Source organism: Microtus oregoni, unplaced genomic scaffold (assembly GCF_018167655.1).
Source record: "Microtus oregoni isolate MIOR12 unplaced genomic scaffold, Mior012 000043F_ref0000047, whole genome shotgun sequence".
Lineage (NCBI taxonomy): Eukaryota > Metazoa > Chordata > Mammalia > Rodentia > Cricetidae > Microtus > Microtus oregoni.
In genome coordinates, this window is record NW_024543210.1 from 9,249,881 (window position 1) to 9,275,936 (window position 26,056).

The 26,056-nt window shown below is 49.0% G+C and overlaps 1 long non-coding RNA gene across 1 annotated transcript; it reads left to right on the forward strand.

The window, feature by feature from the left end:
• Positions 1 to 2,990: 2,990 nt before the first annotated feature.
• Positions 2,991 to 5,463, forward strand: LOC121434487. Its single transcript, XR_005972432.1, has 3 exons — positions 2,991 to 3,106; positions 4,120 to 4,413; positions 5,313 to 5,463. It is a non-coding gene; the product is annotated as an uncharacterized LOC121434487 (long non-coding RNA).
• Positions 5,464 to 26,056: the final 20,593 nt, after the last annotated feature.

Here is a 26,056-nt window from a genome sequence, read left to right on the forward strand (position 1 = left end):
TGTAAACTTAACCTTTTCTGGGCTTCAGTTGGCTGACTCCTGCCCCAAAATAAAGATCATACTAGAACAAGCGCAGCAAACACTGGTGTCCTCAGGAGTCAAGTGTCACTGTGAGGAATGGTGGCACTGTCGCTGCAGAGAGAGCTAGTTCTCACGGGCCAGATGCCGTCAAATGAGGGTGGGAGACTGCCCAGTGCCTCAGCGTTTCAGCTCTAGAATGTAATTTCTGAGACTGGAACCCCTGAGATGTCACACTTGGGACCCCAAGGCTAGCACATCTAGTATGGAGATGAGATTAGCAGTAAAGGGGGTGGTAGGTCATAGGTCAACTGCAGGTCTGGACCAGCTAGGGTCGAGCACGTGAGCACCAGGACAAGGCAAGAAGTGCGTCCCACTGGGGTATTCCCATCGCTCACCTCTCCACTCCCCCAAGAAGGGCTTTTCTGTTCAGACACCAGGGGTACCCAGACACCAGTCAGGCCCCACCACTTGCTCCAAGATTGTAGCCATGTCTTTTCTGGCACCTGTCACTTCTCTCTCGTAGGACACACAGTATGTCCCCACTGTGAGCATCCACTGGCTGCCCTTTGGCTTCTGACGCCTGCCCCTGGCATGTTAGGACAGAGATGGGGGTTTGGAGGGGCAATGGGCCATGAAGGAGCTCCCAATCTGGGTCTGATAACTGGCCAATCAGCTCATAGTAAACACTTGGGGATCAGTTCAACTCAACCTTGGCTGTGGGGTGACTCTTACAACCTCAGGTGAACCTAAAACTTGTCCTGGGACTTGGAGTGAAAAGGGAGATTTGAGGTATGGGAAGTTCACCTGGCCCTCTGCCCTTCTTAGTTTTAAATTGATTCATTGATTGATTGATTGATTTATTTGTTGGGGGGGACAGAGAACAACACCATGGAGTCAGTTATCTCTCCACCTTTATGAGGGTTTCAGGGATCAAACTTCAGGGTCTCCAGGCTTGCACAGCAAGCACCTCTACATACTGAGCCCTCTCATGAGCCCCTTTGCTCTTCTGACAATGCCAGAGCCACATCTCACCAGACACCTCTTCCCACAGACAGAAATAGAAGTTGCCAAGTCTGGAAACAGAGAGGAGAGAGCCCTGGCCACACCACAAAGGGCCCATCCTCTCCAAGCCAAGCCTTCCCTGCAGAGTCAAAGAAGAGAAGCCCTGTGCAACAGCTTGCATTTTGGCACCTGAAAATTCTCAGTGTCGAGGGGCGGGAAGTTCTGCTCAACAGCAAGTTGAGCGAGCGCTGTCCTGAAATCGACCCCTGCCCCATGCTATGCAGGCACACGGCCCTGGAATCAGATCTCGGGCTCTGGAGTAGGTCCTGAGGAAGGGCGTGGAACATTCCAGAAAGGAATGAACTGCCAAACACAAGAAGAGCAGAGGGATGGGATGGCAATGAGAGTTCTGTGGCTCCGGTCTTGGAGTAGTGGCCTCATGTGGCTCTTCTCCCCTATAGACAAGCATAGCTGGTGCTCCACGCTGAAGGGAGAGTGCAGCTGGGACACACGGAAATTCAGTAGCTAGGCAACTAGATCAGACTTCTGAGGGAGGCTAAAGAGATGAGAGAAGACACAGCCACAGTTCCACTAGAAGCCACAGTTCAGCCACAGTTCCTGTTGTCACGGAAACCCTCTGGGAACAAAACAGCTGTAGACCCTCTTCCTCACACTGCAGGGAGGAAACACTGGAGAGAAACATTCCAGGATGAGCCAGGAGAACGCCGGTTTCCAGCCTGCCACGGGTCTATGAGTGGGAAGTCAGGGAACAGATAAGCTGGGCATTCCATGTCATCTGGAATAATGGGGTGCCAGAGGTGGCAGGGTCAGATGTGCCTGAAGGTGCTTTGAACACATTAGGTTTAAAAGGCAAACAAACAACCCAAAGAATGACAGCGTGGCTCAAAAGGCAGCAGGGACTGCAGCAGTGTGGCTCATACAGCAGGCTTTTTGGCTCCATGGGCAGCAGCAGGGACTGCAACAACCTTTGTGGAAGGCAAAAAAAAAAAAAAAATTCTCAGCCAAGCAGGATGGAGTCACCAGATACCCTCACAGATCTTGTCAGACCAGTCCCAGCACAAGGCAGCCTGGAGAGTGGACTTCTCCAGCAAGACTCATTGGAAGAGAGAGACTTGAATAGGAATCCTCGCAGTGGAAAGGTAGATGCTCCACAGCCTCCAAACCCGAGAGCCTGGCTCAGAAGACTCATGGGAAGGTGTCAGGAGGTGGGGGGTTCAAAGGCACATTTGCCATGCATCTCTCTATCTCTGTCACCCTCCCTCTCTCCCTTTCTCTCTGTCCCTCCCTGAAAGCATCTTTCGACAACCGGAAAGAGACCCTCAAGATCAGGCCTGTTGACATGACATTCTCTCCTAGAAGGAAACAGTGGGAAGGTCATCGGAGCCTCTCTTGAGATGCTAGTCACTCTATCTGTACTTCCAGTCAGTTATAGGTGTCTACTCTTGCTGCATGGGGCTTCCTGGTCCCCACAGTGTTAGAGTGCATAGCCATTGAAAGGCAGCTGAAGGCTGCATCCCATCTGTGCAGCTGTGGGGAAACTGTCCATGCCTATGGCTACTTTACATCTCCTCAAAGAAAGAGTCCCCAGAACATCACAGAACTAGGTCGTTACAATGGCAATAAGGCGATCACAGGAGCTTGTAGAAAACCTCCTTGTCTGCTTCCTGGGGAGTCTGATCTCAAGTCGTCACTGCCCAGAATATGGCAAGTGCCAAGGCTGTGTTCTCAGGAGGCCAAGTGGCAACAAATCTTTATGGGAAGTATGGATATGATACCGCTGGATTGGACAGAAAAGCTTTCGGTGTGCCTGTCCCTTGCTGCTTGTTTATTTGTTTAGAACACACTGCAAGTTCACCTGGCAGATGAGCGTCATTCAACAGCACACGTGGACAAATGATGTCAGAGGAGGTGGGGAGGCCTGGGGCCAGGCTCTTACATCAGTTCTTAGCGGTCACCCGCACACAGCAGGTGCTACTGACCCTGCATGCTGAGCAGACAAAGGCTCCATTGCTCTCCTGGAAACCACGTTCTCCTGGCCGTGGGACTCCACTCTGGCTGGAAGGTATGGATGATATTCCGCTGTAGTGTATCACCCAAAGATGACTCCAGAAGCAACCCCCGTTCTTCAAAGGAAGTCAGAAATTCAGATTTTTAAAAATTTAACCATTCCAGTTCCTAATCACGGGCCCCAAATTTCAAGACAGCACCGGTATGAATGGGTTTGGCTAAGAGAACATGAAGTTCTTCTCTCTCAGATCTGTACTCTGTAGGGATGGGGGGAATTCAGGTAAAATCAGAGAGGATCAAAGCGGCTATTCACAAAGGGGGGAAGAAAGCTGCTGGACTTACCCTATCTAAATTCAAGACACACTCAGGGATACATCCAACAGCCACATGGGAGACCCCAGGGTGGGGAAGGGGAGGGCTGAGTACACAGAGGGCACATCAGCAAGCTACAAGGCACAGCAGCGCCAGTTGCTTCTGAGCGTCTGTCCCAGAGACCGTGGTAAAAACCCTCATTCTCGAGTTCTCAGTATTCCTCATTGTCCGCTATGCTCAGCCAGTCCGAATCTATCCCATGCTTTTTCAGACCTAGGCCAGCTGGCCTTGGTGAGTTCCCGATAGAACATCCCCATTGTCTCAGGAGCCTGGGCAGTTTGGATGCTCACCTTGTGAGACCTGGATAGAGGTGGGCGGTCCTTGGGCTTCCCACAGGTCAGGGAACCCTGATTGCTCTTCAAGCGGATGAGGGAGGGGAACTTGATCGGGGGAGGGGGAGGGAAATGGGAGGCGGTTGCGGGGAGGAGGCAGAAATCCTTAATAAATAAATAAATTAAAAAAAATAAAGTTAAATTAAAAAAAAAAAAACCCTCATTCTCACTATTCCTGTGGGAATGGATGTCGTGTCCCTGAGAGTCATCCTGCCTCTCTTCACTGAGATCACCATGAGTAAGGAAACCCACACCTCTCCAAGCAGGGTCACACCAGCTCCCAAGCCTGCATTCTTCCCTGACTTGACTCTTGTACTGAGCGTGCACACGAACCTCACATTCTTATATTTCAATCCATTTTCAGGGCCATCCTCCAGATACCAATTTGCATGAGAGGGATTGCAGACCACCAGAGTCCAGCAGATGGCAGCAGTGCGCTTCTGGGGTCTCTGCAGAAGCCCTGCCTTTCCTGACTTAATCTCAAAATCTCAGGAAGCAGCCATGGGCTGAGTGGGGCCTCAGAGCCACAGGCAAGCAGCATTCAAGGTGACTTTTGTCACCTGGGGACTTTTTTGGCTTCTACAGCTGAGGAGAGACCTAACAGGCATCTATCTCATAAGGAGACACGGGTGAAGCTGTTGAAAACCCTGGAATGGAGGTAGTATGGGAGAATTGTCTTTATTTTGTCAATCATGTTTCAAATAAACGCTGATTGGCCAGGCAGAAAGTATAGGCGGGTTAACCAAACAAAAAGTAGAGGCGGGGCAACAAGAACAGAAAAATGCTAAAAAGGAGGAAGCCCATTCCCCCACAGTCCTGCCCAGACCACCGAAGAAGCAAAATGTAATCTGCCCCGTTAAAAAACATATACTAAAATAATGGGCTAATATAAGTTATAAAAGCTAATACAAAGCCTAAGATAATGGGCCAATCAATTTATAAGCTGATGCAGACTCTCTGTGTGATTTTCTCTGGGACTAAATGGCTGGGGAACCAGACGGGACAAAAACCCCAACTAACAGGCCTTCGTGTTACACAAAGGATAGTTATCGCTTATGGTAAAAATGATCCAGCTCAAAAGTCGGCTTAGCTAGGGCTGGGAAATCTCTGTACACAGGTAGGCAAACTGAGGACACAAAGGGCAGCTTTACTGTGTGCTGTTTCTGTGATGGCCACATAGTGTGACTGCAGATGGGGAGCCCAGCTTAGCCTCCTGCCACAGGCTGCCTCTCACTGCAGTCCTACTGTGTGGTGGTCACAGGGTTGGTTGAGAAAAGCAAGGCAGAGCGATGGTCTGGGCTGAAAGAGAAACAGGAATCTGAAAGCAGACAGATAGAACAAAGCAGGGCCAATGTCCACGTGCCTGTTCCAAAGGTGTGCGACCTCTCTCTCCACTCCCTTCGCCTCTCACCTGAGGTGCCAGGATGCATGCAATCTTTGTGGGCTTTATATCCATAAAGGTTCTCACACGTATCAAGGGCTCAGATGTAGCTGACAGCACTCTTAGAATTGGTCATATTATAAAATCTTAAATATGTCACAAATCTCTCCACACAGAAAAAGACATGGAAGTACGGAGGAGAGACCCATTGAGAATAGGTCTATCCAGAGAGAGAAAGGAAAGAAGAGGGAATGGGGTGTGAAAAAGACTGCAATTCATTATGTAAATCCATGAAACCTGCAAACAATTAAAATAAATAAATAAATAAGCACATATATCAATGATATTGCTAGTTCTATGTCTCAAGCTAATGCCCCCCCCTCCCATTCTCTTTGGCACAGTTTCTAGTCTTGTCAAAATCAAATAATGGACCTCAAAGGCTGGGACCAGGGATTGCTTCTTATAGACAAAGGAAGAGATGAAGGAGGGTGGTGGGGACACTCAGCTGACAGGTGGTGACCCTGGAGGAGTGTGAGCTGCTTCCCACCCCAGAGCCTGGGCTCTGAATCCCAGCCCCACTTTCCCAAGGAAGGAATGGGGTAGCATGGACTGCTGCTCAAGTTACTGCTTGGGTGACAGTAACACATTCACCTCCCCAGTACTGCCCAGGGTCATCAATTCCACCATCTTCACTCCCAGAGATGGTGAAAGAGTCGACAGAAATATATTTGCCCCAGACTCTGTGACTACCCCACTTTACCCCACACCTAGCCAAGGGTCTAAACCAGGTTGCCCCTTTTCTGGGGTCCTATTTTTGTAACTTCACAATATACCCCTACCTCATCTCTTTCCTGTCCTGGACTGTCTGACTACAGTGTGCCAGTTTAATCCTCTGGCACATGTTATAGTGTTAACAAGAAAGAACCCTGTGGAGGAAGCACTTCCCGGTCTGTGTCCTCTGAAGCTACACTGCTGTATTCTGACTTGAGTTTCTGCCACACTCTGCTTGGCTGTATCCCAGCATCCTCTCCAGGCTGTGGGTTGCTCAGCTTTGAGGAGAGGGTGCTAATGTCTGTATGCAGCACCGTGGGAGGTATTTCCTGAGGAAAGAGACATGCATGTGTGCATGCATATGTGTGTGTGTGTGTGTGTCGGGGGGGGGGAGTCCTAAATTTTAAATAACCAGGATTCACTTGTGAACCATAAAGTGTGAACCAGAATTTTGTGACCATATCACAGTCCCTGGCGTATGGTCAGTTCTAAATTTTGGGTGTTATTCTGCCCCCACCTCTAAGAATGCAGTGGACAGATAATGGAGGAAAAACCAACGATAGTGTATCTGTTAATTTTCTGTTGTTCTGAGAAAGCACCATGACCAAGAAAACTTACAGAAGAAGGGGTTGATGTTGGCTTAGAGATCCAGAGAGTTAGTAGTTCATCATCCCAGGGAGGTGGGATAGCAGGTGTGGCAACGGAAACAGGAAACTAATAGGTCACATCTTCAACCACAGCATGAAGCAAAGAGAGAGAACTGGAATGGGATCTCTGCAATTTTTGTTCTCTCAGCCCTCAGTATGAACTTTGTGCAAGGCTATCCCACCAACTCTCACTAAACAGCGCCACCTACTGGAAAGCATGTTCAGATGCCCGAGACAACTCAGCACAGCAGGGAACTTCTGATCTATAACTCAGAAACACTGTAAATAGGAGAGTGGAAATTGTAATGGACAAGTGGAAACTGAAGCCCTGGGTGGCAACAGGGTGTGCAAGCATGTCAGCCAAAAACAAACAAACCAACAAAAACAAAATACTTGTGGGCAAATGTTTTCACTCTGAAACTCTTGATTGGTCTTCTGAATACCTGCTGAGAGCAGTCTCTGACAGAGCAGTTCCATACAGAATGGGTCACTGGTGAGAGTAGCAGGGACAATGGACCTCCCATCCCCGGCAGCTCTTGCTATATTGGTGGGGTCTGGAGGGCTGGAGCAATCTCCCTTCGTTTTCTCCTCCAGGGGGCAAAGAGATGTGATGACTCTGGCCCTGCATCTTCAGTCTCCCTCTTCTGAAGAGCCCTAGCAGTTGGCTAGATGGTTGGACCCCAGCCTCGGTCTAGAAGGAGCCAGACTAGAGAAAACCATATGCACACCCTGTTATATGGAGCCAGCGGGGCCCAGGTGGACTGACTCGTGTGTGTGTGTGTGTGTGTGTGTGTGTGTGTGTGTGTGTGTGTACATGATTACATGCAAATTATACATAAAATAGGACCAATCAGGAGAGGGAGGGAGCTGTTGGCAGACCTGAGACTGAAAAGCAAAAGCAAACTCAAACCCGATCGTGTTCTCAGTAGCCCATAGACCTGGTCCAATGCTACTTTGGACTCTGGCTGCTCACTGGAATGAACAGGAAAGCCTGGTTCCTCTCACATCCAGGGTTCCTAAGCCCAGCCACTTCAGAGTTCAGGAGTTCGAACTGATGTTGAGACCTCTTCTGTGGCTGCTAGCTGGGATGGTAGTGGCAGAACTGGGAGTCAGGGTGGAGGCTTCTCTCGGCTGGTCACTGAAGGCCAGCGTCACTGAGGTTTGATTTGCTTCCTGGCTCTCTTTGATTGAGAAACCTTAGGGATTGCCAGCCTACGCTACGGGCACCCTCTGTCACTGTCTCTCTTACATTTTTCACTGATAAAGATGGACGTTGGGTTTAACTTTTCTAGAGATAAATGTGGCAACAAGAGTTGCTGTGGATTTGCAGGCGCATACTTGCTGCTTATGTGTTCAGACAGAAGAGGCGCTCATGGCAGAGACTTAGCTCTCTGGGCTTTGGGTGTTAGCAGCCCCTCCCCAGTCAGCTAGTCCTGTGGTCCCTGAGTTTTGCCTGTCAGAATTCTGTGCCCTTAACTAACCCGTGGTGGCTCTTACAACTTCACCTTTTGTGTTAGTTTGGGCTTCTATTGCTGTGATGAGACACCATGACCATGGCAACTCTTATAAGGGAAAACACTTAATTTGGGTGGCCCGCTTAGAGTCCAGAGGTTCAGTCCATTATCATTATGGTGGGGAGCATGGCGGCATGCAGGCAGACATGCTGAAGAGGTAACTGAGAGTCCTTCATCTTGTAGGCAGCAGGAAATAGTCTGTCACACTGAGCAAAACTTGAGCAAAAGAGTCTCAAAGCTCACCTCCACAGTGACACACTTCCTCCAGCAAAGCCAAATCTACTCCAACAAGGCTACACCTCCTAAGAGTGCCATTCCCTTTGGGGGGCATCTTCTTTCAAACCACCACACAGTGTTATAGTTTCTTGGTATCAGCTGCACAGTTTCTGCCCTCCACCGCTCTCGTGGACTCTCCAACTGTCTTCCCACTGTTGCTAAAATCCCTCAGAAGACCTTGCTCTTCGTGTGGCAGCCCAGTCTTTTCCAACTGTGAAGAAGACTGCGATCCAACGATAGTAGGTGTGTAGAGAAGCCTTTGCTGGGACCCAGTGCTGCTATGCAACACTGGGGACTAGTACACAGACGAGGAGCCTCTCAGATTGACCCTACACTGTTGAAAACCAGCCCGTGTACATAGCCAGAAAAATGGTGCAGATCACTCCTGCATGGCTTCCAGTTCAGCAACCATAGCCTGACTTATGTGTGGTGCCAACCCCAAGCTTCTCATTTCTGCCAATCACAGACTTTTTGTTAAGAAACCGGGGAGGAGAAGCGAAGCTCCCCCCACCCATCCACAATGAGAGCAGCTGCAGGATGGGAAGGGTCTGTCAGCTGTCAATCAAATGACAGCCTGACTTACTTTTGTCAATTTGCTCATTTAAAACATCAAAAGAGTGTTTTTAATGTACAAAGAACACAAAATTAACATTTTCAACAGTCCTTAGCAATAATGAGACCTGGCCATGGGAGCACATACGGCCAGCCTCACCCCTTGGAAGCCAAGGCAGGAGAATACAGGGTTCTAGGCCAGCCTGGGTACAACAAAAACCCTGGCTCAAAGAACAATAGGAACAAAATACTACTTCATTCCTAGATAAGATTCCTAGCCCCAGACCCTAGGGAAAATGGTTCTCCCATATTTTTCTCTGGCTGAGTTAGTACTCCTCCAGGACCTCCAGGTCTGACCAGAGCCAGCACAAGTTCCCATGTTGGGTCATCATGGGCCTACCTGGGGAATTTCCACACATCTCTGATGGAAGGCTCTCAGTACTTCCCATATACTCCAGAGAGCCACACCCCTTAAATAAACAACTGATCTGTGTTTCCCTGTCTGCTGCTTCTCTCTCCCTACTACCTGTTTCATATTATCCAGTTTATGGGGGTCATGTGGTTTTACAGTTTGGAAAGAAGAATGGAAGTGGAGACAAGAGAAAGAAAGTGAGGTGGAAGAGTGTCTGGGAGACCCTGCCTAGGAGCTGGCAGGAGAAAAACAGAGGAAGGGAGAAAAGGAAAGAGGGAGAGAGAGATGGAGGGAGAGAGAAGCAGAAACCTGTTAAAGCAATGGTCACTGATAGAAAAAGTATAAAACAATCAACTTAATTTGGAGATTTGCTCCCATTGGGGGTTATGGGTGGGGCTCCAGACCTGGGAATTCACTTTTAAAGTTTCCAGATCTTCCCTCCCCACTCCTTCTTCACTGCTCTCTCCTAGCATATCTCTCTCTCTCTCTCTCTCTCTCTCTCTCTCTCTCTCTCTCTGTGTGTGTGTGTGTGTGTGTGTGTGTGTGTTGGGGGCAGGGACCAATCCTGGAAGCAAGGAATAGCTCCCTCTATGTCCCGGCTCTGTCAAAGCCTACTGACCACCACCCACCCAATCTTACTTCTACTTGCTGTGTGCTCAGCAAACTCATTTACTCAAAACCCAAAGAACAGTCATCCAAGCTTACTCCCTGAACTGCACAATCATGTCTCAGTACCCCTATTAAATGCAAGATATGTCTAGCCATCTCTCCAACAAATATTTATTGAGCATCCACTCCTGCACGGTACCATTTTAGGGCCCAGAAGATAAGAAACCTGTCCTTGAAGAGGTGATGCTAGTGTGTGCAGGAGACAGAGAGCAAACAGCTACTAGGCAACAAGCGCTAAGATAGTACCTAGCAGGACAGGGTTGCAGAAGGGATCAGTGTTTATTGCAAGGTCACCATGAAAAGTCCCTGGCATTTGGGTTGAAGCCTGGAGAAGCAGAGGTGGGAGCCTGAGAATCTCAGTTGGTAGCTGGTCAAGGGTTTGTGGGGCAGTGTTTCTCCACAGTGGGTCTGACACCCTGACTCCCTTAGAGAACAGTTAGTGAATGAGCCATAGCTGGTATATGCATATGGGTTCCATTCCCCGCCCGCCACCACCGCATGTCCTTTCAACCATAAACAGCTCTGTATTGCTTTGTTGGGGCTCCATGTAGACTTAGGCTATGCTGTAAGACCAAAGAAGGCTGAGCACCAGCAATCAGGATGTCGAAGAGTGTCGTGTGACTTTTCCTGGGCAAATATGAACAAATGGGCATTCACCTCAGACACAGCACTAGCAACAGACCAAAGAAATGATCCCACCCATGTAACATGAGGGCTGGCTTGTTGGGGTTTCTGTCCTGCCCAGTTCCCACAGCCGGCAAGTCCAAGAGAAAATCACACAGAGAGTCTACATTAGATATAAACTGATTGGCCCGTTAGTTCAGGCTTTGAATTAGCTCTTGTAGCTTACATTAACGCATTATTCTTATCTATGCTAGCCACATGGCTCAGTACCTTTCTCAGTGGGGACTTCTTCCGTGGTCTGGGCAGGACTGGGGAGGAATGGGCTTCCTTCTTCCCAGAATACTCCTGTTCTCATTGCCCCACCTCTGCTTCCTGTCTGCTTTTCCCACCTATACTTCCTGCCTGGCTACCAGCCAATCAGCATTTACTTAAAACGTAATTGACAGAATACAGACAATTCTCCTGCACCACACTCAAGTCTAGCTTGGTAACTGGATCGTTTGGAGGAACACAAAGGCAACTGTATCACTGCAAAGTTCACCCCAGCGTAGGTGATTGCTTAGGAAAGACACATCCTGGGAGCTTCCTGCACAGCTTGTAGGTAGCTCCACTAAAGAGTTACCCTACCCAGCAATTATTTATTGCCTTCATTGCCTTGGCTAAGGACCTCATGACTCTTACTTCTTTAACTGCCTGAGTCTTATGAGCCCCCTCCTCGCTCCAGCAGGGAATGTTTCCTTTCTAAGTGATTACACAACAGATAGGGATGGAGAGGAGACGACTCCTTGGGAAGAATAGATACTAGAATGTGATTAAGGCAAAAGGGAAGGGCAGGGCAGCTCTTAGGGACAAGATGTGTTCCCCTCCCACAAGAGATATTGAAGTCTCAACACCCCAGGATCTTAGGATGGCATCGTATTTGGAATTAGGATCTTTGCAGAGGGAAATTAACGTGAAGTGTGAGGTGGGCCCTAATCTAGCGTGGCTGGTGTCCTTCCTGAAAGGAGACCTTGAACTCCAAGAAGCCAGCTAGAGGATGGCAAAGGCAGGGTCAGAGTGATGAGGAATAACCAACCACTGGCAGCAGCTGGGCAAAGACAAGGAGCCTCCCCAGAGACTTAGAGGGAGCGCAGTCTGGCAACAACCTGATGGTCACTTCTGCCTGCCAGAATGATGAGATGTTGAGGATTTACCACAGCCCCAGTCACAGTGTTTTTTCCAGAGGTCCTGCAGCCTCACATGACAGGTGAGAGGAGTTTGGGAGGCAGGTGAGCTTGGCATTGACAGATGGCTTAGATAGGAGAGACGCTGGATCTGGGCAAGGACTACTCATTAGGTAAGTGTTGCAGTAATTAGTGACCTGGTGAGGGCCTTGTCAAAATAACACCCAGAAATGGCTTTGGAGGTGTGGCAGCCCCAGAAAGTTGATGGCATTAGGCCGTTCTGGGAGCATTAGGGTGGCTGTCAAGGATCTGGGTGGAGTGGCTAATGGACAGTGGTGGCATCACTGAGATCACAAACACAGGCAAAGAGTGGCCCATGAGAAACGGAAGCTGGGCCTACCACCCACAGTCCCAGAGAACCTAGACAACAAGGAGGACCCTCAGAGAGACATACATGGATCTAATCTACATGGGAAGTAGAAAAAGACAAGATCTCCTGAGTAAATTGGGAGCATGGGGACCATGGGAGAGAATAGAAGGAGAGGGGAGAGAAAGGGAGGACCAGAGAAAAATATATAGCTCAATAAAAATAATTATTAAAAAAAATGGGAGCTGGGAAAGTCACCTAGGGCTACTTGGGACTTGGAACCTTTGGTGAGCTATGTGGCAGCTAGGCAAGAGTTCCCACATGGCTGCCTCCCTCTCAACCATCAGCACACACACCAGCCATTTGTCATGACTCAGGGATAGATGACCAAGAACAGGTCAAGATAGTCTCTAAAGATTAAAAAGCATTCAAAATTTAGAATGTGGAGAGAGTATATAATGTAGTTCTTGATCTTTCTACCATGTGATATTAAGATAAAATTATTATTTGGGTGAAAATATTTTAGTCGAGAACATCAACACCATCATCACAAGCGTTGGCACTGTGTCCACCGTCATGGTTGCTATGCCATGATCAGGATTGATATCATTACCCCAGCATCCTCACCATCACAGCTAGCATGGCCACCGTCATCGTTTCCACCATCAGTACCATCATCCTCACATTGTCACCGCCACTATCACCTTCACAAACCCACAGTCATTGTCTCTCCTACAGCCATCAGACCATGGTTGTCGTCATTATTGATATCACTATCATCGTCGTTATCATCATTACTACTAGCACCTATCAGCACAGCCACAGCTACTCTGACTGCCATTATCACTATCACCATTAGCATCATCACCTCCATCATAATTGCTATCATGACTCTAACAATCACGATCATGGCCACGATCACCCCTATCATCACCACCCTCTTCATCATCACCACCATCACTATAATCATCTCCATCACCATCATTACAATCGTTGCCATTACCATCACCATTAGTATCTTGATCACTACAGTTATCACCACCATAACAATCACCATCTAAAATACCACGGTTGCCACCACTGCCATTATCACTATTGCCATCTCATTCACTGTCATTTTCACTACCATAACTATCAATGTGTCAGTTATCATTATCATCGTCATTGTTGCCTTCATCACCATCATCGTCATGATCCGTTACCACCACCATCTCCTCCATCACTACCATCGCCACTGTCATAACCATCGCCAACCAGTTCTACTATTGCAGTCACCACCATCACCTCTATCATTCTTACTGCCCCCTAGAGGAGGCTGAAAATAATTTCCCTGGTAGAAAAGAAATATTACAAACCTCCAGAGCATGTTGGAGATGAAGAACGTGGATTCTACCTTCCAGGGCAGAAAGACAAAAGAGGCTGAGTCAGTGAGTGGCCAAAAGAAACAGAATCATTACTGATGACGTGGCCACTTCAATGTTTATTACTTTTGCTCTTGGACAAATTTGGATTTTCTTTCATAGGCTAACAGGACAGTTTCCTGAAGGCAATAACAATCACTCATTCATTTATCTAACAGGGTTTTTTAAATTTATTTAAGTTCCTCTCTGTGTAAGATTCAAGGGACACAGACCAAAAAGCAAAAACAAAAACAAGACAACAGCAACAACAAAACTCCCACAAATCCTCACAAAAATCGTAGGTTACAAGCAAGTATCATTTTGCTATTATCAGTAAAAACAAGAATAACTTCCAAGCTCTCTCTCTCTCTATCTCTGTATGTATATGTATATGTATAGTATATACGTACATGTGTGTTGTATGTGTGTGCACATGTGTATGAGAGTATGAATGTAGATGGTTGTACATATGTGAGGAAGCTGGAGTTTGGTGCTGGTGTCTTCCACTCCCAGACTCCACCTGGTCTTTTGATGCAGGATTTCTTCCTGCACTGAACGTTCATCAACTGGCTACTTGGTAGCTCCAGGAATTCTCATGTCTCTGCCCCCATCCAAGTGCCAGACTTAAAGATGTGGCCACCACACCCAGTTTTTGCTGGGATCTGAACTCTGGTTCTTACACCCATGCAGCAGGCTCTTTACCCACTAAACCATCTTTCCAGCTCCTAACTTCTAACATTGATCGTCACTTTGCAGAGCTGTCTGAGATAAAAGCACAGGGCTGAATTTTCAGGCATGGGTACCAGGTGGATGGGGAACATCTAACTAGATGTACTGACTCCGGGTCAAGGCTTTCAGCCTCTCTTCCTCCCTGATTAAATGCCATGGCAGAGCTATTTCTCACCAGCATTCTCTTGTCTCTGCTGAGAACACCACAGACTTCCTAGAAGCAAGCTGAATTCAGGTGGGCCCGGGCTTTTCCTGTCAGAAGCCACAGTAGCCTCACATGCCCTTGTAGGGCTCCATCCCCACATCTCCAGGCAGCCTTTCAGCCTGGCCTGACTCTGGAGGGCCCCTGGGAAGCTCTCTGGGTAGTCAGGGAAGTCCTGAGAGCTTCATCAAACAGTCCTTGCCATCCTCCTGCCTGATATTGACTGTGTGGGAGGGGACCAAAGCTGGTGGAGGCGGCCAGTAAGGCAGGAGGAGTTAATTCTCTGCAGGCAACAGAGGAAAAGAGGCCCGCAATAAAACTACAAGCCGGCTATTTAAATGTGCTGTAGGATGTGTCCCTTGGGAGGTGGTGGGGGGAGGCGACCCCTCCAGGTGTGGGTCATGTAGCCAAGCGGGGATCCTGCTCTCTGGAATCCTTCGTTAGGCATGTCCAGGCCCCCAGAGAAGCCTGGGTTGGGTTTGAAGGTGGAGGTTGCCCTGAGGTCGGGTGTGGGGTGTCCTGCCTTGCCTGTTGGCAACACCGGGTTGCTGTGAGGCAGTGTCCCTGCCAGCCAACCGAGCACCTCTGCGCTTCCCGTGGCTCCTGTGGGATTTTCCACACCCTGGGCCAGTGGAAGAGCTTTGGAACCTTCCAAAGGTTTCTGAATCACCAGGATGGAGGAAGATGCCAGCTCAGTACTGCCCGGGCCCGCCGACTGTCAGTGTGCCTCTCTGAACCCCAGCCAGGGTTTGTAGCCTTTCACATCCTCACAAGCCCCCACCCTGAGGCTTTTCTCACCCTGTTGGAACTGTCCTTGGGTCACACTGTGGCTTTCCTGCCCTGGCGGAAGGCTGGGGAGAGGGGAAGTACAGGAAGCCAGTTTTCCCAGGCAAAGACCACTGGCTAGCTGGGGCAGATGGAAGATTCTAGAAGTATCATCCACTTGAGGCCTGTCTGAAGCCTCCCATTTCCACATGTAATTTGCAGACTCACCACTGCCTCTAACTGAGTTGACCTCTTTTCATTTTCAAATCCCAGCTCTGGTTGAAAGTTCGTCAGCATCTCAGAGACTGGGGACAGAGGCCTAGGAGGTAGTAACTTTCCAGGGAGGGCTGTGCTGGCTGGCTGAGAACAGAGCTGTTTTCCAGACCTGGTCTGAAATGTCATGGCATTTCCCTGGCACAGAGCCCATGGAAGGGCGTCAGTCCATGACCAAGGACAAAAATTCCCTAGTGCCGAAACAGCTAACACTTCAGAAATGAGGAGGGCAAAGGTCAAACTGAGGAGGACTGGTCCCTTCTAAATTTGAGCCCCTCTGAGGTGACAGTAGACAAAGAACAAACACCCAGCAGCCCCAAAGTGAGCACAAGGGCTTTGTAGGGGAGAGCAGTGGAGACAAGACCCACCCTGTTGCACATAGAGCCTTGCCCATGGTGTTTAGGAAGGAAGAGGCAAGAAATGCAAAATTACCAGACACAAACCCAATACAGAACATGGGCTGCAACAGCCTTGGAAAGGAGGGAGGGGATATTTCTGCCATGGGGAAGCAGGGAGAACCCTTGAAATGAGCATGGCTTCCTGGGGAGCTGAGCTGCTGAGCTCCTTGGAAGGACCTGAGCCGGCAACACAGGTATAGATGCAGAACGACAGAGAAATGGAGACTTCTTTTCCATTTCTAGAGCGGCTGAGATCACATGACACCTTGGTTGAACTCACTCCACCTGCAATATGGAGTCAGTGGGATCTCTGAGCAGATTAACTTCAGGGGTACAGGTGAGAATGTGTGGGCGCTTCTAGCAGACCTGTCTGAAGGAAGGCCATGTGGAAGCTCAGCCCTCGCCACAGGGTTTTGCTTGTCTGATTTCTCTGGGAAGCCTCCCCAGCCCTCTCCGACAGCCGAGGCTCCCTGGACACTGCTGTTCCCAGCCTGTGCTCCATGGAGGAGAATTGACTTTCACACGGGTGGTGACATGGTTGCAGGCTAGACCCCAGCAGTAGGTACTTCCATTCACTGGCCGCCTGATTCCTCAGTCATGGGACCTAGCATCTACCTTTCTCACTGTATCCTGGTGTCCTATCAGACTGGATTCCTTCCCCGGACACCCCTCCATCACAGAGACCCTCATATCATAACCACTGGTCTTTCTGTGGTACCAGCTGTCACCCCACACTCAGGACTTCCTCAACCCTGTACTATTCACCAACCACCGGATACCTATATCCTGGGAGCAGATCCTGGCTGGCTCTGAGACCATCCGGCCCTACCTAGAGACGCCAGACCTAGACACCAGTGTAGACTCAGCTATCAGGGACCCCACCCAGCCCCCAGTTTCCAGATCAAGCCCTTTAGGGCTAACTTCCAAAAACCCAAGCCCACCCAGCCTTGCCAGTCTGTTCTTTCCCCCGGGATTCCGAACACCCCTCTCCCTCCCTTTCAGCCGTCACTGGCATGTGAGTGAGTCACCGTTGCCAGGGCCTGGCTAAGGCTACCCACCTCCTGCTCTGGCATCCAACTCGAACCATGTGACTGTGGTAGCTCCCTCCCAGGTCCGGCATGCTGAAGGCACTGGCACAGTGTGCTGGGCGGGGGTAGCCGTGACTGGGAGGTGAGGAGGGTGTGGGGCGGTGATATGGCCACGTGTGTGGAGACACACAGCTTTTTGGACTTCAGCCTTTTGGAGTTGCCGGCCCCAAACAAGTGATTCCATCATCAGAATCGTCCTGAAATGGTCATTAAAATTCTACGTGGCAATGATCACGACAAAAACACAAGCAGTCAACTCAGTGGCCGTGAAGTGCTTCAGTCCAGGCCCCTAATCCCAGCATTCTCTAGTTCCAGCACTCTAGGCTTCAGAGGTTGAGGTCATCCTGGTCGTTACTAAGCTAAGGTGGGCTAGCTGAGACCCTGCCTCCACAACAGCTGGGCAGAACATGACTAGTTTCCTTCCGTCACCGTGTAGCATTGTTGTTGTGGAGACGCCTCTCATGTGAGGGTACAACAGTGGCCTAGGTTATTCTGCAGGGACTTGGATGTCATGCTAGCTGAAATGGCACGCTTTCACGGGAGTCTTCGGATAACTACAGGTGGGTTGCAAAAATGAGGTGTAAAAATTGGCTTCCGTCTTCCTGTTGCCTGCCCCTTTGCTGTCTGAATGGACTTGGTTCTTCATGCACTCATGCTGGTTGTTTAAAGTGTTTTTGCAGGAGAGGGAACTTGGCCCATTGTCTGCTGGGGCTATCCTGTGTTTTTCCATCACCCTTGTTCTTTCTAAGCAGCTAAGGCACCCATAGTCTCTCTGCCTCTCCGTTGGTCCCAGAGCACACAGACAGGGGCACTTATGTGACTCTGTGACACAAGCCACAGTGCCTGGGTTGAATCCACAGCTGCCTCAAAGCCTAAACACTGTGCAAGAAAACATGTTAAACCTTGTTCGAAGAAAATGAGAACTCCCAAAGTTAGCCCCAGCAAGCCAACACACTCCCCTTTCTATCTGTGTCTGAGAGCAGCCTGGTCCCTCTCCATCAGTGCCGCCTCCTTCCATGGGAGCTGAAGCTGCAGTTAAAAGTCTCCACGTCTTGCTCATGAACTTGGACCTGCTCTTACTTCTCCTTTCTGGGCCCAAGTTTCCAACGCTTCTGTCAGCCCGGAGATGCTGGCTTTAATCACAGTGTCGCAGAGTCCACACTGAGCACATAGTCCTTCGTGGACTCTACATGGAGCCCCCAGTACACCTGGCATTCCACACTAAGCACCCGGTACACCTGGCATTCTACACTAAGCACCCGGTACACCTGGCATTCTACACTAAGCACCTGGTACACCTGGCATTCCACACTAAGCACCCGGTACACCTGGCATTCCACACTAAGTACCTGGTATACTTGGCATTTCACACTAATCATCTGGTACACCTAGTCCTTTATGCTCTCCGTACTGAGCACTTAGTACCACATGAACTCTACCCTGTGCACCTAAGAATTTCACTGACTCAACAATAAGCACTTATTATTTCCTGGACTCCACTTGTACTTCTTTGCCTTTGTTTGTTTGTTTGTTTGTTTGTTTTTTGAGACAGGGTCTCACTAAGTAGCCCTGGCTGGCCTTGAATTCACTATGTAGATCAGGCTAGGAGCAGAGTCCTTGAAGCTGGGATTAAAAACTCTTGCATCCCACATCCAGCTGCTTTTCTCTTTAAAAAAGCTGCCGGGTGGTGGCGCACGCCTTTAATCCCAGCACTTGGGAGGCAGAGACAAGAGCTAGTTCCAGGACAGGCTCCAAAACCACAGAGAAACCCTGTCTCGAAAAAACAATAAAAAGCTCATCCTGGGCTGGAGAGATGGCTCAGTGGTTAAGAACTCTTTCCCGAGGAATAGACCTGGGTTCAGTCCCTAGCACCCTCAGTGGGCAGCTCATAACTACCTGTAACTCCTGCTCCAGGGTATCAGCTCCCCCCCTGCCCCGCTTCTGACTTTCAAGGGCACCTGCACAATGCAGACAGGCAGACATATACATAAATTAAAATAAAACAGATATTAAGGGCCGGGCGGTGGTGGCGCACGCCTTTAATCCCAGCACTCGGGAGGCAGAGGCAGGCAGATCTCTGTGAGTTCGAAACCAGCCTGGTCTACAAGAGCTAGTTCCAGGACAGGCTCCAAAACCACAGAGAAACCCTCTCTCAAAAAAACCAAAAAAAAAAAAAAAAAAAACCAAAAAAAAAACAAATATTAAAAAATATCAAAATTCATCCTTAATGGGAATAAACACAAGTGGCTGCCCGGTCTTTCAGACCCCTGTGAAGTTCTCAAGTAGCAGAGTGGCCTGTGGGTAAGTGGTTGTGGGTCACACCATCCCTTTTATGGCCACTACCTTCATAGTGGCCTTTCCCCCATTTCTTGGGAGAAGAAATCAAGGTCCCGAGGGATGCAGTCACTAGTAGAAGAACACGCAGCTGGGGCAGAGCAGTGGCAGAGCTATGCCATTCCTCACTCCAGACAAAGCTCACTGCTCCACCCCTCCCTTTCTCCTGTATTCTTCCTAAAACCAAAGTCTTTCTGCCATGCCTCAAATCCCTTCCATCTTTGGTTTCTTTTCTGATGGAAGTCATTTGATTGTTAATTTTCACGGAGTATAGCGTCTCTCCAAAAGCTTTCCCCACTTTTTCTCAGAGTCTCAAGGCAGTCAGCAAACGGACATCTGCAGGCACAGCTTCACAGACAGAGGTGACCTACTTCTCAGTGCCAGCTCGGTTTGCTCCTGCCTGCCACTGTTGCCTCTGCAGGAGAAAACGAGGAGGGATGAGGTCTTCCTCCTCCACCCATGGAATGATGGCGTGTAGGGTTTTCCTTCTTTTGTTCTTTTCTTTCTTCCTTTTTTTTTTAAGGTGAGTAGTGGAATATTTTGATAAAGTGTGTGTGTGTGCATGTACATATGTCTGCCATGTTGGACTCACATTCTCTTTGTAGCCCATGATAGCCTTGAATTCACAATCTTCCTGCCTTTGCCCCCTGAGTGCTGGCTGGGATTACAGGGTGTGCCGCCACACCCTACTCAAGAGTCCTCCTCCATGGATAGGTGCTGTTGCTGGTTTCATGGTCCCTTAGGGAGTTCATGGAACATTCCTGTAGGATGAGTATCTCTGATGCTTCCTCCCATGGTCAGAGGTCCACAGAGACAAGCTTTTCCTTTCACCCCTTCCCTGTAGCCCAGAAGACAGACGGGGTCACCTAGCTAGAAGATAGTCAGTGCTACCTCATTATACACAGACCTCAGCTTGCCTTCTTGCTGTTGCTAGTCACAGCACGCATCCCATTGATTGGCTTGAATGCAGTTGTCCCTCCCAGGCCTACTGAACAGACACACATACAGTAGTTGCAGGAGTATGTGGACAGGACGAAGTGTGTCACTTGGGTAAGTAAAGCTAGCTCACCCCCTCAATCTTGTTATTACTATCACAATTAATTATTATTGCTATTACTGTGATTATTACTAATTATTTTTAATTTGCGTCCTTCAGATGGGCCATGGCCTTTGACAGGATTGCTAACTATTTGCTGGAGGGGACAAGGAAGACACTTCAGTCATATATCCCATTTAATAAATGGACACAATGAGACACTAGAGAGGTGTGGTACCTGGGTGAGGTGGCTCAGCACGATCAACATAGGAGTCAACCTGCTCCAACTGTGAGACTGCTGGCCACCTCCATGTCACAGGAGGATCCTGAAGGGCCCCTGAGTGACTGGGAGGAGAAGCCCTAACCCCATTGCTTGTACTTCCAAAGGGCATGGGCACCTTGAGACTCTCTTTGCTGGGACATGGGCCTGACTCTGCTCTCCTTCCTGCTGGCTCCTCTCAGCCTTGTTCTCATTCCAGTTTGCAGATGCATGGAATGCTTCTTGAAGCCTCTGGAGTCTTGTACTTTCTGTGGCTCTAACAAGGACATTTCTTCAGCAGTTGCCTTGTTGAGGCAGTCAGGGTACAGCAGGCATCATACTTCATACAGGCAGGTGCAGCCTCTGAGAAGGCCTCTTTGCTGGCCTAAGTTACCAAGTTACCGCTTCCCTGGGATATCAGAGGGGTCTGACTGGACCTCTGGCATAGCAACAGTGACTGTGCTTTCCTTAGTCTGTGGCATTCCAGAGGAGGTGGCCTTGGGTTCTTTCCCTCTGCCCTACACATACCCAATGGACCAGCACATTTGATCTTCAGTACATATGTCAGCTCTCATCCTGCCACAGTGGAAGGAAAGGGGAAGAGATGTCAGTAGAGGGAGACAGTGGAAGGGCCTCCAAATAGGATCATGGACCCCTGCTGAAGAGAGGGTACGTGGTGTCTGCCTGCAACCTCTGCCAGGCTGCACAGCCACCAGGATGTGTGTGTAAGTGTGTGAAAGATGTGTGTATTCATAATGCCAAACTTCAACTGGTGGTCTTTTCTCTAAGTACAGTGAAACATTAAAGTAGCAATTTTTTAAATTTCTGTTTGAACCTTTCTTCCACAGAGTTCTGTTCTTATACTCTTATCCTAGAATCTCACCTTGACTGGAGCGCCAGTTAGCACAGGACTGGATTGTATTATTCTAAGTGAAAATGGTTGACATCAAGTCTCCCAAGACATGGGCTACTTGTTACCCATTATAAAGATGGGCAAACTAGAGCAATGGATAGCTTCCTCAGCCACATGACACATCTGGTCTTCAGTGCCTGAGTCCTAGAATTCAGGCTCATGACATCCCAGAGTTTGGGGCTGGGGCCGGCTAAGCTGCAGACTCTCAGCCTGCCCCTGGGACATGGGGCTAGGGTGAAGCAAACATCTGTGTAAACACCCACTGCTGTCCCCAGAAAGGAATCTAGGATGGATGATTTGGCTCAAAGACATCACAGGGATGGAACCACAGAACCTGGGTTGGTTCCTGGACAATACATCCTCACCTTTGTCTGTGAGGCTCAGAGTAGCAAGCCCTTGGACGCGGCATACCAGGCCCCTTTAACGGCTTTGCAGAACACCTGAATTCACTTACTTGGTGGATGGAAGAGAGGAGGCTAGCCTGAACTTCTCTGAAGACTGAGGAACTCTCAGCCTTGTTACACCCATAGAGCCACCCAGCCAGGCTGACCAGGCGAGGGAGGAACGTGGGCATGCTCGGCAAGTTGGGCAGAAGCTTCAAGTTCTGAGGAAGTTATTAGAAACTAGAGGCCACTGGCCAAGAAGAGGAAGGAAAAATGCTAAGAACTGGGGACAGTGTGGGCTGTGGGGAAATTGAGAAAGGAACTGAGGGAGAGGGAGAACGGCGAGGTGGGGGCGGCTCATGGTAGGTATATGTATGTGTGTGTGCATACATGCATGTCTGTCTGGCTGTTGGTCTGTCATTGTGGTCATCTATCACTCCGTCTGTCAGTAGGTTGCTCTGATTGCCTTAAGAGAGGGAACCAAGGGCTTAGGCAATCATGGAGTCATGGATCATGTGCCCTGCCCAAGCCTAGCTCTATGCCTGCGGGCTGGGCAGGAGTCACCTAGGTCAGAGCTGATCCCCAAATGCTGTGGCCTCAGCTGCTCTTCATGCTCCTTCAGAGTTTGTGAGCCAAGAAGGGCTTCAGAAGCAGTCCTGAGTCTGCTGAAGACTCAGTCAGGAAACCTGTGTTCTCATAGGAAAACAGGTCTACTGCCCAGAACCCACACTCAAGGTGAAACCAGAACATGAGTTCTGCATGCACGCATCAGCAAGCATGCCTGACAAAGCACAGGAAACTGCCTTGTTCCATGGAAGTGGGAAGGACAAAGGGAGAGCAAGACATAAAATGTGCAGAGTGGCCCCTCACAAGCCTTCAAGAGTGCTTGCTGCTCTTCCCAGCGGCCTGCAAGGACTCTGGGGGTTCTCGCTGATGCACAAGGCCCGACTGTGGCTGAGAACACAAGCGTTCTGTCTCAAGCCCCCTTTCAGCTGCTTCCTCGCTGTTAAGCATGTTGACTGCAATGCACTGGAAACATCACAGAAGCATGGTCCACCTGCCTTCTCCGCGGTCACATCCTGGGGGGGTTCGTTGCCATTCTAACATCAGAAAAAGATCCCCCTCCTCTTTTTAACTAGATCTCTTTGAAATGCATCTAGACGTGACTTTTTTTTTTTTGGTACAATTAGGGATCAGACTCAGGGGCTCACAACATGTTGGCAAGTACTCTACCACCACTGAACTATAGGCTCGTTCCTCACCCATAGCTTCTAAGGAACTGTTCTACCTCTGAGCCACAACCCTGACCTGATGAGATTTTGTTCTTGTATACCGATTGCTTCCTACTTAAGTTATATTTGCCCCCTTTTTAAGTTACTAACATCTTATTTAGAAAGATTTTCAACATTTTTACTACAACTTCAGGATATTGAACATTGCTCTTTGAAACAGATTTATTTTTAATTGTGTGTGTGTGTATGTGTGTCCACATGTCACGTGCACACACACGAGTGGCTGTGCCTGCAAAGGCCAGAAGACTCACTGAACCCCACTCCCCACCCCCAGAGCTGGAGTGATGGGCGGTTGTGAGCTAACCAACATAGGTGTTGGAAACTGCATTTGAGTTCTCTGCAGGAGCAGTGCATGCTCTTAATTCTTGAGTCGTCTCTCTAGCTCTGAAGGTTTCTGTTAAAATTTCAATTTTCTTTGCAAAACCATTTATTCATTTTAATTACTTGATTAAAGTCATTAACTGACTCACCTACCCAGTTGGATCCTAAATCCATGAATCAAGCGACATTGTCACTAAGTTGACTCTGACCTGATGGTTCCCAGCTGGTTTTAATTGTTCTTCTGTGGTTTGCCATCTCTGGTGCCAACCAGCTACCCCAGGGTCACAGTGGTCACTGGCTCCAGGACTGCTCATCTTAAGTGTCAACTGGGGGGGGGGTGGTGCTGTGTCCCACAAAGACTGAGGGTCACCCAAGAAAGTGGAAATTGTGGTGACTGCTGTGTGTTTCTATAAAACCCTCACCCACCTTGGCACTGAGCCTGTGCCCTAGGGTGCAGTGTAAAAGTCACAGGGGAAGCAAAAGCTTGGCTTGAAAGGCTTCTACTGAGCAATTTTCCAAACCCTAGTGATGTCGCCACCCAACCTGAGAGTCTCCCTTGCCCCATCCCTGCTGGGTCAATCCTTCTGCATTCTGCATGTGATGGGACTTCGCTGTGGTTTCATTTTGCATCTCTCTGATAAATGGCTTGGCTGCCTGTTGGTCATTGTCTAGCTTCCACTCTGCAGTAGTTATTCAAATCCTTGCCTGCTTCCAGTGTTCTTTTTCTTATTGTTTACATCAGGCACGAGTTCTTTATCATAGGCTGCATTGTAAGTGCCTTCTCTCTGCTCTGGCTCACCTCTGATCTCTCTCAGGGTGTTTTTGAACAGAGTTGTTCATGTATGTGTTTGTGAAGTGTGTGCACAAATGTATGTGTGTGTGTGTATGTGTGTGTCTGTGTGTCTGTGTGTCTGTGTCTGTGTCTGTGTGTGTTTTGTGTCAGGTATCTCATCAAACCTGGAGCTCACTGCTTGTTTAGACTGACTGGCCAGAACTCTGAGGATCCATACTGATGGGCTAGACTGACTGGTGGTCCACACTGATTAGCTAGACTGACTGGCCAGAACCCCGAGGATCCACACTGATTGACTAGACTGACTGGTCAGAACTCTGAGGACCCACCTGTCCTGTATCTCATTACCAGGATTATAGGCACATGCCCCACACATGATGCTGGGAATCTGAACATGTTCACACTTACACACCAAGCTCTTCTCACGGAGTCATTTCTCCATCCCTGAACAACATTCTTCACGTAAGACAGTTTCATTTAGGAACTCATTTAGTGCTATCTGGAAATCTTTGCTTAGCTCAAGACCATAAGTACAGTCCCCCATGTTCTCTGCTAGAAACTTGAGTGTCTTGACACTGTGGGGGCTGGGTGACACTACTGGTTGCCATCAGTCTTGTGAGGGTCCAATGATAGGCCTGGAAATTCTTTCTTGGGTTTCTGTATATATGTGGACCAAGGCTATGATCACTCTAGTCCACATGGATGTTGAGTTCCCAGAGACCTATCCTTCCTCACACCAAGATACATGGTGACTTAGCTGAGCAGCAGGTGACTCCTGTGTTTGGTCTCCTGTTCTCCAGCCCCTTTTGTGGTCATGTCTGTGTTTTTCTGTCTTGGCTTGAACAGCTCTATAGCTATCTACAGCTGTAATAGTGTGTGTGTGTGTGTGTGTGTGTGTGTGTGTGTGTGTGGTGGGTATGTATGTGTGTGTTCAGGTTCACATACATGTAAGCAGGTCAGAGGACAGCCTCAGCTGTGCCATCTACTTTGTGTTTCAAGGACAGTGTCTCACGTAGCCCAGGTTGGCTTCCAACTCCCTGTGAATCCAAGGATGGCATAGGACTGATCCTCCTACCTCTACTTCTATGTGCTAAGATTATAAGGCCCACCAGCATGTTTAGCTTGTCCAGTCTCAAGGACAGAACCCAGGGCTTAACATATGCCAGGCAAGAAATCCACCAGCCAAACCACATTCCTTGAAATGCCTTGTTTTTATGAGCCAGGGTCTCTCACTGGCATGGAACCTCTTGAATGGCAAGGCTGTCCAGCCCAGAAAGCTCCAGTGACTGGCCCATCTCTATGTCCTCAACTTTAGATTGAAAGCACACACTGCTATCCCAAACTTAAGAAAACAAACAAACAAACCATGAGTTCTAGGGCTTAAACTCAGGACCCCAAGCTTACACAGCAAACCCTTCACCAACTCTACCATCTCCTCAGCCTCAGGGTTTTTAATGATGTCCCCCCCTAGATGGCTCTGGGGGCACCAGGAAGAACTTCCTTACAGAGAGGAAAGATTCTCTACCCTGCATAAATATGCATCATGGCCCTCGGGAGAATTCCCAGCTTCATCCCAAAGCTGTTCAGTCCAGATCTCCAGTGGTATGTCAAGAGAAGAATCACATCTAAAGCTCCAAGGGTAGCATGTGACCAGAAAAGACTGACGTCTCTGGCTGTATTGTAGATATGTCGGGCTACAATCAGAGCAGGTAATTCCGCCCTGGTGGGGGCTGCAGAGG